Source organism: Hyaena hyaena, unplaced genomic scaffold, assembly GCF_003009895.1.
Source record: "Hyaena hyaena isolate Hyena2069 unplaced genomic scaffold, ASM300989v1 scaffold_126, whole genome shotgun sequence".
Taxonomy (NCBI): Eukaryota; Metazoa; Chordata; class Mammalia; order Carnivora; family Hyaenidae; genus Hyaena; species Hyaena hyaena.
Window position 1 is genome coordinate 1,289,761 of NW_024080759.1, and position 18,471 is coordinate 1,308,231.

At 34.7% G+C, this 18,471-nt stretch overlaps 1 protein-coding gene across 1 annotated transcript in view; it reads left to right on the forward strand.

Moving 5' to 3' along the window:
* The window catches only part of BAZ2B (bromodomain adjacent to zinc finger domain 2B), a 299,967-nt gene that overhangs the window by 28,211 nt on the left and 253,285 nt on the right, over positions 1 to 18,471 (forward strand). The gene's annotated exons all lie outside the window — the stretch shown is intronic.

The window sequence follows — 18,471 nt, forward strand, 5'->3', positions numbered from 1 at the left end:
GGAAAGCACAGTGATAGCAAATAATGTTGGAAGATGAGGCTACCAAATGATGAAGAAACTTCAGGTGATAGGTGATAGGACACTTAGTGTAGGTTTTTTTGTTGTTGTTAGGATTTTAGAAAGGAGAGGGACATGATTAGATTTAGTCAGATTCAGGCTTTAGAAATGGATCTCTACTGGCACTGTGGAAGATGTAATTGCGGGAAAAGAGAGAGAGGGAAGTTACATTTTTTAGTAATGAACTTCAACATGTAAAACCTTGTAGGGTCAAAATTTTAACTGAACATCTAAATTCAAGCTTTTACATGTTAATTTATATTATTTAGTTTTAGAGTTTATATTATGCCAGTCTAAATATATTTTATGTTGAATAGTTTTTAATTTTTCAATGTATTTTTAGTTATCGTTATGATATGTGATTAAGTGTTTTAGTATCCAAAATGACCAATTCATATATACTTAGTGGTATTTGGATACGTAACAGGGAGAATAATTAGTTATCTTGCTTAATTTTTTTTTAAGTAAGAAATTTATAAGCCATCAAACCAGTTTATCAACTGGTTCAACTGAAGATTAGTTAACACATTTAAGGTAACTTGATAATAAGCTTAGCAGCAATTTGCAAAAAACTTCTGAGTTGTATGTAGAATTAGGTGATTTGATTACTTCCATTCAGCAGATTTGTATATAGTCCAGCACCTTCCACACACACAAAAACCAAAACAAAATGAAGGCAGATATTTTCAAGGTTTAAGTAATACTTTTAGTCTTGATCCTTACAATCCTTTTTTGCTGTGCCAGATGTAAACTTCTAATTATGTTATAATTACCATCAACTCTAGATCATCAATAAGTTAACAATTGGTAGTCGTTTTTCAAGTTTAATATGATATGATATTTTAATAATAAGGCTGTAATTGTGAAATAAATATATTATCCTAAAAATAATAATCTGCATCTTTACCACACATAAAATGACTTAATACATTTAAATTCTGAGCATTAAATCTGCTTTACTCATACTTAATTTAAGAAATTTCTGAGTGAATGATATAAAGGTGACTTCTGCTAAAAATATGGACTGAGTAGGCATGCAAGGGAAAAAGTCATTTATTTAGGCCAATAGTTTTGAAAAGACATTTTTAAAAGTTTTATATTTATTTAAGAAATCTCTGCACCCCATGTGAGACTCAAACTTATGACCTCAAGATCAAGAGTCACATACTCGTCAGACTGAATCAGCCAGGCACCCCTTAAAAAAGATTAATTTTAAGTAAGCATTCAGGTAGCAAGCAGGTCACAGGTGACAAAATTTCTGATAAGAGAGAGGTGAGGAAAACTTGAAAGAAGTCATATTGCTCCCATTAAACACGGGGACAAAGTCTAGTTCATTTAATGAGGGCATCACTGTACTAGAGTTACAAAACTAAAACATAGGAACTACCAATTGCTTTTTTTAGTTGATTATGAGTATTAGGAAAAAAGAGTTTTATTGATGGAGGAAAGGAAAGTATGTTAACCATTTTATCTGGAATATTTCTAATATGGATACTTAAATTTTTAAAAATGACTTCTAATCATTGTTTGCTGAATTTACAGTGACAAATTTCTTAGTCAAATGCAAGTTGGAGGAGATAGCTAATCATGTAATCAAAACAGTCAAAATGAGAAATCATTAAAAAGATATATATATATATATATACACACACGTATAAACATTTATTGTTATTTAATAACTGAATAACATTTAATAACTGAAACTTTCACATTTATTTGTAATTTTTAAAAATTTGTTTGTTGGAGGGGAGAGTAGGGATGTCTTTCCTGAACCCAGACTTCCAAAATAAAAGTTTCTTATCAGATTCTTTAAAGTAGAACAAGAGCGGAGATATATATATATATATTTAATTTTAGTTAACATACAGTGCAATATTGGTGTCAGGGGTAAAATTCATTGATTCATCACTTATATGTAACACCCAGTGCTCATCACAAGTGTCTTCCTTAATACCCATCACCCATCTAAGCTCTTCTCCCACCCATCTCCCTCACTCTGTCAACCCTCAGTTTGTTCTCTGTTACTAAGATTTTTCTTGTAGTTTGTTTCTCTCTATCCTCTTTTTTCCCCCTTCCCATATGTTCATCTGTTTTGTTTCTTAAATTCCCCGTAGAAGTAAAATCATATGGTCTTTGACTTTCTCTGATTGACTTATTATACTTGACATAATACATTCTAGGTCCGTCCATGTTTTTACAAATTGCACAATTTCATTCTTTATGATCACTGAGTAATATTCCATTGTATTTGTATACCATCTCTTTATTCATTCATCAGTTGATGGATATTTGAGCTCTCTCCATAGTTTGGCTATTGTTGATAATACTGCTATAAACATTGGGGTTCATGTTCCCCTTTGTATCTATATTTTTGTATTCTTTCGATAAACACCTAATAGTGCAATTGCTGGATGATAGTGTAGGTCTGTTTTTAGTTTTTTCAGGAAACTCCAGACTTCTCCAGAGTGGCTGCACCAAGAACTCAGATTCTTACAAAGCTTTCTAGGTGCACAGTCCCTGTATATTTTTATATTGTTTTCTGTCAATATGTATGCTTATCTTACTTTGTCTAATTAACAGTAACTTTAAGAAAACAATTTCATCAAGTTTTTCAGAAGCATTCAGTTTTCAAGGAAGTTTCTTTTTGTACTCATTTCATTGTTTTATGTTATAATTAATGAAATAACACAAATACAGTATCAAATATTACTCGCCTTAATACACTTCAGAACAAGATTTCCTAGGTATGCAGATCAAATACTGGTAGCAAAAATATGGCCAACTGGGAAGAGAAAGAAATACTTGCCAATAAGATTTTTGTCTTTGCAATGTTTGTTTGTTCCATGTGCCTAGTTTTTATTACCCAACCTATCATTAAGTCAAATAATCTCTGAGACGTATGTCAAAGAGATCTGCCCAGAGGTAGTTCTGGGGGTCATCCCCAGTACACTTACCTTTCTGCTTCCCCATAATCCCTTCTATTTTCCTATAGTCGCTTCATATTACTCATATGTCTCCTCTTGCATCATCATGTTTCCCTTGGTTGGATTATTATTACCACAACATACTAGGGAAAAAAGATCCTTCTTTTTCATTTCCTTCATTATTCCCATAAATGCTTTGCTTTTCACTTAGCTGAATTGTATTTGCTCCCTATAATGCTCTCCTACCATTCTTCCTTGTTCAGGCCTTAGTCTTGCTTTTGCTTCACCTCAACTCCACAAAATTGTTATTGGCAGTGTTCATGATGACTTCTGTGACCTTAGTCAGTTCTTAGTTCTCACTTTATAACAAAACTTGTAGCATTTAACAAAGTTTGTCACTCTATTCTCCTTTAAACTTTGTTTTTCTTTTGCCTTCCACAGTTTCATATTTTGTTTTTCCTCCTAGTTTTCTGTTTTCCCTTTCTTTGCTGGTTCCTCTTGATCTCTCCACCCATGCATGCCTCAGGCCTCATTCCTTGCACAACTTCTGTTCTTTCACTGTAATCACTCTCTTGATGAAATAATTTAATCCCTTGGATTTAGACAGGATTGAAATGCTAATGACTCCTAAAGTTGCTTATTCCATTTTTTGAGGGGATTTTTTCTATTGAAATATAATTGATGTTTAATGTTATATTAATTTAATAATATTTATGTATGATGTGAAATAATTACCCCATTAAGTCTGGTTAACATCTATTACCATACATAGTTGCAAAATCTTTTTTCTTGTGATAAGAACTTTTAAGATATATTCCCTTAGCAACTTTCAAATATGCAATATAATTTACTATCTGTCGTCACCATGCTGTACAGAACATCTCATGACTTATTAATTTTGTAACTGGAAGCTTGTAACTTTTGCTTCCTTACCCATTTCACCTATTCCCCTCCTGCCTCTGGCAACCATCAATCTGTTTTGTGAGCTTGTGGGATTATTTGTTTGTTTGTTAAGATTCTACATGTAAGTGAGATGATATGGTGTTTGTCTTTCTCTGACTTATTTCATTTAGCATAATGCCCTTGAGGTACATCCACTTTGTCACAAATGGCAATATTTCTATTTTATGGCTGAGTAATATTTCATTATCCATACATTTTCCTTGTCCATTCATCCATCAGTAGGTACTTTGGTTGCTTCTTGACTATTCTAAGTAATGCTGCTCTGAACATGGGGGTGTGTATATCTTTTTGAGTTAGTATTTTTTATTTTCTTCTAATGATACCCAGAATTGGAATTTCTAGACCACAAGGTAGCTGAATTTTTCATTTGTTGAGGAAGTTTCCATAGTGGCTGCACCAAATTACTTTTTTTATTTTTTTTATTTTTTTGGTAAAGTTTATTTATTTTGAGAGAGTCAGCACTTGAGCAGGGGACGGGCACAGAGAGAGGGAGAATCTCAGGGAGGCTCACTGCTATAAGTACTAATCCCACACAGGACTCAAACTCATAAAACTCTTGAGGTCATGACCTGAGCTGGAATCAAGAGCCAGACACTTAACCAGCTGAACCACCCAGGTGCTTTTTAACCAACAGTATACAAGGGTTCCCTTTTCTTTTCATCATTGCCAATTATCATTATGCCATTATTTCTTGTCTTTTTGATAATGGCCATTTTTTAAAATGTTTATCTACTTTTGAGAGAGAGACCCAGCGTGAGCAGGAGAGGGGCAGAGAGTGAGGGAAAAACACAGAATCCGAAGCAGACTCTAGGCTCTGAGCTGTCAGCAGAGAGCTTGATGTAGGGCTTGAATTCACAGACCAGGAGATCATGACCTGAGCCAAAATCAGACACTTAACCAACTGAGCCACCCAGACGTCCCTTGATAATGGCCATTCTAACAGATGTGAGGTGATACCTCACTGTGGTTTTGATTTGAATCATTCTGATGATCCTTGATGTTGAGCACCTGTTGGCTATCTGCATATCTTTTTGAAAAAAATATTCAGATCCTCTGCCCATTTTTTATTTAGATTGGTTTTTTTTTTGTTTGTTTTGTTTCGTTTTTGGCTAGTGAGTTGTATGAGTTCTTTCTATATTTTGGATATTAACTTCCTATCAGACATATGATATGCAAATGTTTTCTTCCACACAGTAAGTTGCCTTTTCAATTTTTTAAAAAAGTTTATTTATTTAATTTGAGAAAGATTGTGGACCTGGGAGAGGCAGAGAGAGAGAATCCCAAGCAGTCTCTGTGCTGTCAGCATGGAGCTTGATGCAAGGCTTAATCCTATGAACTGCGAGCTCATGACCTGAGATGAAACCAAGAGCTGAATGCTTGAGCCACCCAGGTGCCCCCTCTTTTTTTTTTTTTTAATGATGGTTTCCTTTGCTGTATAGAAGATTTTTAGTTTGATTTAGTTCTACTTGGTTACTTTTGCATTTGTTGCCTTTGATTTTGGTGTCAAATCTAAAACATAGTTGCTAAGATCAACCTCTAGGTGCTTACCTATGTTTTCTTCTAGGACTTTTATGGTTTTAGGTCTTAGGTTCAAGTGTTTAATCTGTTTTGAGGTGATTTTTGTATATGGTTTAAGGTAGTGATCCAATTTTTTTCTTTTGCATGTAGCCATCCAGTTTTCCCCGTACCATTTTTTGAAGAGATTGTCCTTCCCCCATTATGTGTTCGTGCCTCCTTTGTCATAAATTAGTTGGCCATATATGCATGAATTTATTTCTGGGCTTTCTGTTCCGTTCCATTGATCTATGTTTCTTGGTTTGTTTTTATGTCAATATTATACTGTTTTGATTACTACAGTTTTGTAGTATAGTTTGAAACCAGGAAGTGTGATGCCTCTGGCTTTGTTCTTCTTTCTCAAGATTGCTGACTACTTGGAGTTGTTTGTAGTTCCATTCATATTTTAGGATTTGTTTGTTCTACTTCTGTGAAAAATGCTTTTGGAATTTAAGTATGATTGCATTGAATCTGCAGGTTGCTTTAAGTAGTATAGACATTTTAACAATATTAATTCCTCCAATCCATAAGCATGGAATCTTTCTTCTATTTATTTATATCTTCTTTGTTCTTATAGTTTTTAGTGTACAGGTCTTTCACCTCTTTGGTTAAATTCCTTGCCTTTTTTTCTCTTTTATATAGTTGTAAATATGTTTGTTTCCTTAATTTCTCTTTGTGATATTTTTTTGTGAATAGAAATTCAATAGCTTTTGTATATTGATTTTATATCCAACTTTACTAAATTTATATTACTTCTAGTAGTTTTTGGGTGCACTCTTTAGCATTTTCTATTTATAATATCTTGTCATCAGCAAATAGATAGTTTTACTTTACCACTTCTGATTTAGATGCCTATTATTTCTCTTTCTTGCCTAATTGCTCTGGCTAGAGCTATCCAACTATGTTGAATAAAAGTGGGGAGAATGGGCATACTTGTCTCTCTTTTGTCTTGTTCCTGATCTTAGAGGAAAACTTTTGAGCTTTGACTGTTGAGAATGTTGTTTGCTATGGGATATTCTTATATGGACTTTATTATGTTGCAGTGCATTCCCTTTATACCCATTTTGTTGAGAGATTTTATCATAAATGGATGTTGAATTTTGTCAAATGCTTTTTCAAAATCTATTAAGATAATCATGGTTATTATGTGATTGATGTGTGGATGTTGCAGCATCTATGTATCCCAGGGATAAATCCCACTTGATCATGATGTATGATCTTTTTAATATATTGTTGATTTTGGTTTGTTATTTCGTTGAGAATTTTTGCATCCCTGTTCATCAGGTATATTGGCCTGTAGTTTTCTTTTCTTCTAGTGTCCTTGTTTGATTTTGTTATCAGAGTGATGCTGGCCTCATAAAATGAATTTGGAAGTGTTTTCTCTTCCTCTTCTATTTTTTTGGAAGAGTTTAAGATCATTTTCTTTTTTTAATGGAATAACTTTATAAGCCTGGAATTTACCCCCACCTCCAAACTCAAACTCACATACTAACTACTTTCTTGGCACTTATACCTACATGTTTATGAGGCATCACAAACTTGAGATCCTCAGTGTTAAAGATGGAGGACTGACATTACTCAACTTTAATACATACCATAAACCTACAGTAATCAATACAGTATGGTATTGGCACAAGAATAGACAGATGAGTGGAACAGATTGGAGAACCCAGAAATAGGTCTACATCAGTATAAACAATTGATCTTTGACAAAGCAAAGCAATAATAAAATGAAGCAAAGATAGTCTTTTCAGTAAATGGTGCTGTAATAACTGGACATCCACATGCAGAAATGAATCTAGACACTGATTTTATATTCTTTACAAAAATTAACCTAAAATGGGGGCGCCTGGGTGGCTTAGTCGGTTAAGCGTCCGACTTTCGCTTAGGTCATGATCTCACGGTTCATGGGTTCGAGCCCCGCGTCGGGCTCTGTGCTGACTGCCAGCTCAGAGCCTGGAGCCTGTTTCAGTCTGTGACTCCCTTTCTCTCTCTCTCTTTTTTTTTTTTTTTATTTTTTATTTTTTTAAATGTTTTATTTATTTCTAGGAGAGAGAGAGAGAGAGACAGCGTGAGCAGGGGAGGGTCAGAGAAAGAGGGAGTCACAGACTGAAACAGGCTCCAGGCTCTGAGCTGGCAGTCAGCACAGAGCCCGACGCGGGGCTCGAACCCACGAACCGCGAGATCATGACCTAAGCGAAAGTCGGACGCTTAACCGACTAAGCCACCCAGGCGCCCCAATCTGTGACTCCCTTTCTCTCTTTGACCCTTCCCTGCTCACGCTGTCTCTCTCTCTCTCTCCTAGAAACAATAATTAAAAATAAAATTAAATTAAATTAAATTAACCTAAAATGAATTTCTTATATAAAAATAAAAAGGCAGAACTGGGGTGCCTTGGTGGCTCAGTTGGTTAAACATCTGACTCTTTGATTTCTGCTCAGGTCATCATTTCACAGGTTTGTGGGTTCAAGCCCCTCATCAGACTCTATATTGTCAGTGCAAAGCCTGCTTAGTGTTCTTTCTCCCTTTCTTTCTGCCCCTCCCTACACTCTCTCTCAAAATAAAGAAATAATCATATAAAGAAAGAAAAGGCAAATCTATAAAAACTTCCAGAAGATAACATAGGATAAAACATAAATGTTGTTGGGTATGGTGATGCCTTTTTAGATATAACACTAATGCCATGATTTATGAAAGAGATTATTGTTGAGCTCAACTTCATTAAAATGAAAAACTCTGTATATGAAAGACAGTTACAAGAGAGTGAGAAGATAAGGCCCAGAATGAGAGAATATATTTGCAAAAGACATATCTGATAAAGGACCATTATCCAAAGTATACAAATAACTTTTAAAACTCAACAATAAGTGAGGTGCCTGGGTGGCTCAGTTGGTTAAGCATCTGACTCTCTGTTTCAGCTCAAGTCATGATCTCACGGTTCTTGAGTTTGAGTCCCATGTCAGGTTCTGTGTTGATGACACACAGCCTGCTTGGGATTTCTCTTTTCTCTCTCTCTGCCCCTTCCTGGCTTGCTCTCTCTCTCTCTCTCTCAATATATAAACAAACAAATAAATAAATAAATTTAAAAAAGAATACAACAATAAGAAAACCTAATTTTATTCTTTAATGTTTATTTATTTTTGAGAGAGAGAGTGTGCAAGCAGGGCACAAAGAGAGGGAGACAAAGAATCCGAAGCAGTCTGTGCTATCAGCACAGAGCCTGATTGATGCAGGGTTCAAAACTCACAAATCATGAGGTCACGACCAAAGTCAAAGTCAGACATTTAACCAACTGAGCCACCCAGGTGCCCCTAATTTTAAAAGAGGCCAAAGATCTTGAAGCTCACCAAAGAAATCATGATGGCAGATAAACATATTAAACTGTTCTACATCATATGTAATCAGGGAAATGCAAACTGAAACAATGAGATACTACTGCACACCCATTAGATTGTCCAAAATCTAGAACACTGACAACATCAAATTCTGGAGAGAATATGGAGCAACAGAAATTCTCTTTGATTGCTGGTGGGAATGCAAAATGGTACAGCCATTTTGGAATATAATTTGGCATTGTCTTACAAAATTAACCATATTCTTACAATATATTTTAGTCATCGCTCTTCTTGGCATTCACCCAAATTATTGAAAACTTATGTCCATAAAAAAGCTTGAAGTTTCGTTCATGATTGCTAAAACCTGGAAGCAACACAGATGTCTTTAGCAGGTGAATCAATAAATAAATGGTGGTACATCCAGAAATAGACTGTTATTCAGTATTACAAAGAAATGAATTATCAAGGAATGGAAAGATACACATGGAACCTTAAATGCCTATTACTGAGTGAAAGAAGCCTATCTGAAGAGGCTGCAGACTGTATGATTTCAAATATATGACATTCTGAAAAAGGCAAAACTGGAGATAGTAAAAAGATCAGTGTTTGCTAGAAGTTAGAAGAGTGGGACGAATGAATTAGGTGTGGCACAAAGGATTTTTAGGGCAGTAAAACTACTCTGTGTGATGTTATATTAGTAGTCACGTGTCATTATACATTTGTCCAAACCCATAGAATGTATACCAAGAGTAAACCCTAATGTAAACTATGGACTTTGTGTGATAGTGATGTGTCAGTGTATGTTCATAAGTTGTAACAAATGTACCACTTTGCTAGAGCATGTTGATAACAGGTATGCATTTTTGGGGCCAAGGAAATCTCTGTACCAACCTGTCAGTTTTGCTGTGAACTAAAACTGCTCTAAAAAATAAAATCTATAAAAGCAACTAACCAGTCAACCAACCCATATAACTTAGAGTCTTTGCAGTGGCCTACAGGCCCAAAATGATCTTCCTTGCAGCCCCTCATGTCATTTCGTACTATGTATACTCTGTGTAGTATACTCTGAGCCAGCTATACTAGCCCCCTTGGTGTTTCTTGTATATGTAATAGGTAAACTTTTACCTTAAAACATTTGCATTTATGGGGCCTCTGGGTGGCTCAGTCAGTTAAATGTCTGACTCATGGTTTTGGCCCAGGTCATGATCTCACAATTTTGTGAGTTCAAACCCCTTGTCGGGCTCTGCATTGACAGAGCGGAGGCTGCTTGGGATTCTCTCTCTCTCCCTCTCTGCCCCTCTCTCACTCCCATTGTTTGTCTCTCTCAAAATAAAGAGACTTAAAAAAAAAAAAAAGAAAGAAAAACATTTTCATTTGCTATTCCTTCATATAACCTTATGGGTTTTTTTCAGCTCTTTCAAACAATTGCTTCAGAGCATTCTTCCACATGATTGTTTTAACACCATAACTCAAGTTACAGACCCTCCACCCTGTACTCCGTATCCCTTTTTTGTTGTATTTTTTCTCTTGGCACTTAGGGCTTTCAAATATTTTTATTGTAGTTTTCTCTCCTGAAGAAACAATTCTTTTTTTTTCTTTCTTTCTACCAAAGAATAGCATCTAGACAGCACTTAGCACATGGTAGGCCCTGAATACCGTGTGTGTGTGTGTGTGTGTGTGTGTGTGTGTGTGTATAATACATGAATCTCATTGTATGATTACAGTTGATTTGTCTTTATTCCACTTGACTCTAAGCTTCCTGCGAGGCCAGTACTACAACTTCTGTGTCTGTTTCTTCAATGTTTAGCACTCATGGTTGTATTATATATGTTCAGTTATTAAAAGAATATAGTTCTCATTTTACACAGGTATAATCATAACAGAATTACACATTAGATTTTTTCTTTATGTTATAGGTACTTTTTGGTTGTTATGTGTTCTGCATAATGTTATGCATTATTTTGTTAACTTTCAAAATTCTTATGAGATCATCCAGGCAATTTATAAAATTGATAACACTGAAAAAATATTTTGGCTTGATACTTAGTATTATGAGCATTTTAAGTTTTTTAACTTGTATTTTTAAAGGCAAGGTCTCAGTGAATGTCCTAGTAAATCTTTAATTCAGTGACCTAGAGATATATCATGTTATAAAAAATGCATAGTTTAATATTTACAAAAGAGCCAATATATCTATTTAAATTTATTCACTTTAAATAGTGTAAACTACTTTAGTACATTTACATTTTTTTGGCTACTTGTTTTATTATAGAAATATATGTTTTTATTGGAAAGAATTAAATCTGTGAAATGTATTCCCCTTAACCCTGCCAATTACCACTTCCAGAATCACTCTTTTTTTCTTTTTAATTTTTTGTAGTTTATTTATTTTTGAGACAGAGAGAGAGAGACAGAGCATGAGCCAAGGAAGGGCAGCGAGAGAGGGAGACACAGAATGTGAAACAGGCTCCAGGCTCTGAGCTGTCAGCACAGAACCCAACGCGGGGCTCGAACCCATGAACTGTGAGATCATGACCTGAGCTGTAGTCGGACGCTTAACCAACTGAGCCACCCAGGTGCCCCCAGAATCACTCTTAAAAGTTTGCTGTGTGGGGTGCTGCTTAGATGGCTCAGTTGGTTGAACACCTAACTCTTGATTTCAGCTCTGGTCATGATCCCAGGGTTGTGGGATTGAGCCCCACAGTGTGCAGCCTGTTTGGGATTCTCTCTCTCTCTCTCTCTCTCTTTCTCAAAAAATAAAAACAAAAAGGTTTGCTGTGTATTCTTTCAGAACTTTTTATATGCATATGAGTACATATATACACAAACTAAAAAAACTAGCATATATGTGCATTATTCCATGGTTTATCTTTTTTTATCTTGTGTCACAGAAATCTACCATATCAGTATATAAAATGTCTTCTTTGTAAAGATCACACTATGCTATATAATCTTTAATGATTCCTCTATTGACAGATATTTAGTTTGTCTTTAATTATGAGAAATAGTAGTTATACAAAGTTATATACTTTCTTTTATACAGTACAGTACATTATGATTCTTCAGAGAGAATAAGTGGTGTGCAGAATTTCCTGAACTTATTTCACCAATAGAACCTTTATTTTCATGGAGCATGTAATTCTATCAAAGAGCACGTCATATCACTGATGCTCCATTAAATATATTTGGAGCTCTCGTCAATCTTCTTATTTTACTTATAATGAAATTGAGACTGAGTAAATGGAAAATTGGAACCATACCCTCAGATTCTTGACCGTTGTTCCGTGTTGTTCCTGATGCCTTAAGTTTAATCATAATTTAGTACTTTTTCCTGAATTCAAATAGGAAAGTTAAGCATCAGAATTTTTATATAAGGGAAAAAATAGTTTTCATGTATTGATACTAGGAAAAACTAATATTTCTATGTCATGGGGTTTTTCTTTATATCAGCATGGGATATCTCAGTAGATAATTAGTGACAAGTGAAGACAGGTTAGGTTTCCATCAGTTTGATACAGCTTTTCTTAAATATATTAAAGTCCTCTGACATAAATGAACTAGTTCCTTTCTCATGTTTGAATAATTATTTCAATTACTTGAAAAGTAAGAGTCACTTGGAAAGCAGTGTTAAGTTTGATTGTGCCTAATATATTTCTTAGCTATTTCTTTTGCCTTTCTCTTCCTCATTCAGGTTCCTAGTTTTATTTCTTGTAGTATATAAAAGACAGTAGTCATAATGTTGGATATGTTTTATAAGAGAGAGATTATTGAATCTTTTTGCCATAATTGGTCTGTCTGTCTTTTCCTTTCCTTGAGTTGTCAGGTTTCTCTAAAGTTAGGGTACATTCAGAGTATGTTTTCTTTTCCTCACGTAAAAATGTTTGTTTGGATCAGTCATTTTGTGCAGTGAAAACAATTACTGGAGGAGGAATTTATATTTGTTTTTATATATTTTATCTATTTGATTACTAAATTGTTTATAAAATTACTTGAATAATGAAAATAGATTTTTTTTCTGATTATAAAGGTAATGAATACTCCTACAGCAACTTTAAGTAATACATGAAGAATTTATGTAAGAAAGTTAAGTCACTTAATATCCTATCTGGAGGTAAATACTTTAACATTGTAATATTGAACTTTCATCTCTATAAGTATACATACACATTTATAAATACAAGGTCATACTTTGTTGGCTTGTAATTTTCCCTTTTACTCAAGAGAGTATGTTGTGTAGTACTTTCCTTCTTATCAATATAGAGAATGTAAGTCACTTCTTAATGACTACAAAGACATTTTATGGATATACCAAAACTGAACTAATGCTCGTTAATAGACATTTTGAATGGATTCAAAGTTTTCTGAATTATGAGGAGTTCCCTCTTGAATATTTTGTAGATTTGGCTTTATGCTTTTGTGGTTATTTTTGTAGTGTAATTCCTAAAGAAGAAATTTCTGAATCAGAATTTTAGTACTTGTTACCAAATTACTTTCTAAACAATGGTACCGATTTATACTCTCTCTAAAATTATATGAGAGCATACTTGCTGCCACACCTTATTCATACTCACAAAACACACACACACACACACACAACACAACTTTTTGTGGGGGCAACTTAAGTGTCTGACTTCGGCTCAGGTCATGATCTCGCAGTTCGAGGGTTCGAGCCCTGCATTGGGCTCTGTGCTGACAGCTGAAAGCCTTGAGCCTGCTTCAGATTCTGTGTCTCCCTCTCTTTATGCCCCTCCTCGATTCAGAATCTAGAGTCTGCATTCCTCATTATACAGATTAGGAACCTTAGACACAGATTTGTAAATTAATTAGTGGCAAATGCTGTGGTTCAACCCTAAACAGCAATTTTACTTATCTCATTTAGAGCATTTGGGTTCTTGCTTCTTTTTGGCTGAAGACTTATTAAGCATTACCAAGTTAATTAATACTTCCATCTATTTATATTCTTTTTAAAAGTTTTTATTTATTTTGAGAGTGACAGAAACAGCACAAGCCAGAGAGGAGGAGGGGGAGAGGAGTTGAGAGAGAGAGAGAGAGAAAGAGAGAGAGAAAATCCCAGGCAGGCTCTGCACCAATGAGGGGCTTGAACCTACCATTTGTGAAGTCATGATCTGAGCCAAATGAAGAGTTGGACACTTAACCAACTGAGCCACCCAGGTGACCCATATGTACCTTTATATTCTTTTATTTATTTATTTTTTGCTATTTTAGAGAGAGCATGAGTGGGAGAGAGAGGTGGTGGGGTTGGAGAGAGAAAGAAAAAGGAAGAGAGAAAGAGAGAGAGAGAGACAGAGAGAATCTTAAGCAGGCTCCATACTTAGCATGCAGCTTGATACGGGGCTCAATTCCACAACCCTGGGATTATGACTTGAGCCAAAATAGAGTTGGACATTGAACCACTGAGCTCCCAGGAAGCCCTATTTACCTTTATATTCTTAACATATATCTGTGTCTAGAATATGAAAAGCACTTGATAAAATGCCTATTGAATTGATTTTTCATTTTTTTTAATTTGAGAGAAAGGTGGGGGAAAAGGGGAAGAGAGGCAGAGGGAGAGAGGTTTTTAGGTAGATTCCATGCTCAGCATGGAGTCTGATGCTAGGCTTGATTCCAGGACCCTGGGATCATGACCTGGGCCAAAATCAAGAATCGGACTCTGAACCAACCCAGCCATGCAGGTGCCCCTGAATTAAATTTACTTCTGCTTTTTTTTTTTTTCCCATTTTTATCTTATTTTCTCTCCTCTTGAATATTTTAAATTTGTTTTCTACCACATTTTCTTTAATTTATATTGTGATCATTCCTTTATTTCATAGCTGGTAGGTACTTGTATACTGAAGAAGAACATAGGTGTTCCTCTTGAGTCCAGTGCCCTTCTGGAATTCTATGCTGAATAATAAACGCAGGTGAAAACTTAAATAATATTGCATCAATTTATAAACATGTAGTTTTTAGAATTTGAACTATGATGCTGTTTAGTTCAAAGCTCTCATGTAACTGTATAGCATAGAAATGACAAAATGGCAGAAATAGGTAAAATTGTTAAGATTAATTTGGCAATAATTATATAGCTTTATAGCTGAATGAAATTTCTCAGAAATTGGTTTAGGCAAGCTTCAAGAAGGAAGGCAGTTTATAATTCCTGGAAATATAATGTAACCATTCAGAACTATTTCATGAAGATCATTGCTGCTGGTTCAGGTGCTTTATACAATGATAGTATAAATAGAACCTCATGAAGTTAATATCAGAAGAATTTTGGTAGTTTGCTTATTCTTAAGTTTTAAGAATAGATGGACCACTATTCCAGTGATCATTCACCCATTATTTTTTAACTTCATTACCTAATCACATATGCATACTATTAATTGAATTCTTAGGAATACACAAAATTCTGAAATGCTCACAGCCAATCATGGAAGTTGATTACCTGGGTACAGATTGTCTTAGCCATAGGAAACATGTAGTCATTCTTTGCTTAGTTCTTTTGAATTCACTTTCTGAACTTGATCTTTAATTTTGTTTTGTTTTTATTTTTATTTAAAATTTTTTTTAACATTTACTCATTTCTGAGACAGAGAGAGTAAGTGGGGGAGGAACAGAGAGGGAGACACAGAATCCAAAGTAGTCTCTAGGCTCTGAGCTGTCAGCACAGAGCCCAACGCGGGGCTTGAACTCACGGACTGCGAGATCATGATCTGAGCCAAAGCTGGATGCTCAACCGACTGAGCCATCCAGGTACCCCTAATTTTGTGTTAGAAGTGGTTCTGACTTATCAGTGATTTAGAATCTTTGTCACTAAATTCAGAGTTGTAGGTAATTAGCTGGTGCCTAGACTCTATGAAAGATACTATAAGTCTTGAGAAACAGGGGCATCTGGGTGGGTCATTGAGTAAGTGTCTGACCCTTGATCTTGGCTCAGGTCGTGATCTTACAGTTCGTGAGTTTGAGCTTTTTTCGGTGCAGAGCTTGCTTCAGATTCTTTCCCTCTGTCTGCCCTTCCCCTGCATGCACACATGCACACTCTCTCTCCAAATAAATAAACTTTGAGAAAAAAAAGACTCTTGAGAAACAGACATGAATGACTCAATGCTTGATAGCAAAGATCATATAACATGATGGATGTTATAGAAATATAAGTAATACATTATTTCTATAGACATGTAAACAATAACCATAAATATCCATAAATAGATATACTAAGTATTTCAGGATGACAGAGAAATGATTGGTTGATTTTGACTGGAGTAGATGGATGTATAGACTATGTAGTCCTTGATGATAGTCCTGATGAATCTTGAAATCCTGTTGAAGGTTATAATAGTAGTTCCATAAGTTTGGAAGAGTTTAGGGATGGAGCTGCAGGAAAGCTTGAAACTGATTGTTGCTAACCCACTCTACTAGTGTATGTCTTTTATTCTTCTTGCTTCAGTGAAACTGGTCTTCTTGAGGAAGATCACTAACCATTACTCATTGCTAAATTCTTTGTGGGAGTTTTTCAATTCTCATGACTTCTCTGCAGAAATTGACATATTGATATGTCATTACCTCTGTATTTTTGTTTATAAGTGAAAATGGCTTTATTTTCCTGTGTTTAAGAATCTGTTATGTTCTGTGTTTAAAAAAAATTCAGATAATACAGAAATCTCACCATCCAGAGATAATTACTAAATATGTTGGTATAAATTATTCCACATTTTTCTGTCCCAGTAAATATAAATATCCTACTGTGCATTTTATTTTGGGATCCTGTTTTTCACTCAACTGTATGTCATGAATATTCTGTATCATAAGATAACAAACTATATCATTTTAATGGCAGCAGAATATTTCTGTTTTGTGGATCAACTCTAATTTGTTTAACCAACCTCTTATTTCAGGAAATGGAAGTTTCTAGTTTTTTACTATTATAGAAATTGCTATGAGACATGTATGTGTGTATGTGTGTGTGTGTGTGTGTATGACTAATTATTTTAAGAGTAAGTGGAATTATTGGATCAAAGAGTATATACATTAAATTTTATCAATTTTGGTAGATTTTCCTGTAGAGAACTTGAACTAATTTGTTGAAGAGTGCCCTTTTCCTGACACTTTTAATCCTTACCAATCTAATAAGGAAAAAAAAAAAGTGTCTTATTTAGATTTTATTTATTAGAGAAAGTATTAGAGGTAAATAATAGGATCCATTTTTTTTGGTATTTATTTTTTCTGGAATTGTCCATATACATATTTGTCTACTTTTGGGTGCATGTCCTTTTTTAAAATTTATTTACAGGAATGAAAATTTTACCACATATGTTGAAAATATATTTTCAAAAATTTGTTCTTTACTTTTAACCTTGTGTGAATAACTTTGTATACATTTAACTTTATACATTTTCCATGTGAAAAAAAATTTATTTTGTAAGTGCTACATCTCTTTCTTTTCCTGTATGGTTTATAGCTTTGGTATTGGAATACAGGTTAACCTGCTAGAACAAAGAGACCAAAGCTGCAGTGGCTTAAATGAGACAAAACTTACTCTTTCATGCAATAGTACAATAGAGTATGGTCCAGGAATGGCTTTGACATTGCTACTATGTGAATTCCATCTGTAAATCCAAGGTGGTGGTATTAGTTGTCGCTTTCTTCCAGCATCAGGAAGGGAGAAGTGGAAGGTTGACCTATTTAAAGAATATAACTGGGAAGTTGCACAGATGGCTTTGTTCATATGTGCTTGTTGATAACTTTGTCACAACACTTCAAGAGAACATTGGGGAATGAAAATACCAGCTGAAGGTGAGGCACCCAGCTAATATCTGGGTTTTTGTGTGGTTCTATTCTCCAGCTAAAAATAAGAGAATGGACATTGAGGGGATAATAAGTAGTGTCTGACACAGAGGCCACCTCTAGAAAGGGGTCATTCTCTATGCTAAGGTGATAAAAATATTGCTGCTGATATTTTATAATGTCTTTTTTAGTCTGATTTAGAAATCTAGAATTGCGAGTTATAGATGATTTAATTTTTTCTCAAATTTTTAGCCAATTATCCCAATACTATTTATTGAACACGTATTCTTTTATTCACTAATTTGAAATACTACTATAAAAATATATAGTAAGGGCATGGCCCTGGGGTGGTTCAGTTTTTTGAGTGACTGACAGAGAGGGAGAAAAAAAGAGAGAATCCCAAGCAGGCTCTGCACTGTCAGCGCAGAGCCCAGTATGGGGCTTAAACCCACCAACCATTAGATTATGACCTGAGCCTAAAACAAGAGTTGGGTGCTTAACCAACTGAGTCACCCGGGTGCCATAAGTTTTGATATTTCTTAGGACAGGCCTCTCATCTTTGCTCACCTACTTCAGAATTCTATTAGTTGCTTTTTTCAGGTATATTTTGACCATTTTTGTCAAGTGACAGAAAATAATCCTGTGGGTTTTGACTGGAGTTGAACTAAATTCACAAATTTTGATTCATTCTATTTTTATTTCATTTTATAACTTTATACAGAGAAATTTTATTGGGAGAAGAAAGCAGTCATTCATTCTTTTTTCCTGGTATATGACTTCTTCATTAATCTTTTACCTACTATGTTTATTTCATACCTTTTAATGACAAAAATTTTGCCTGGCTTTTTCTTCTA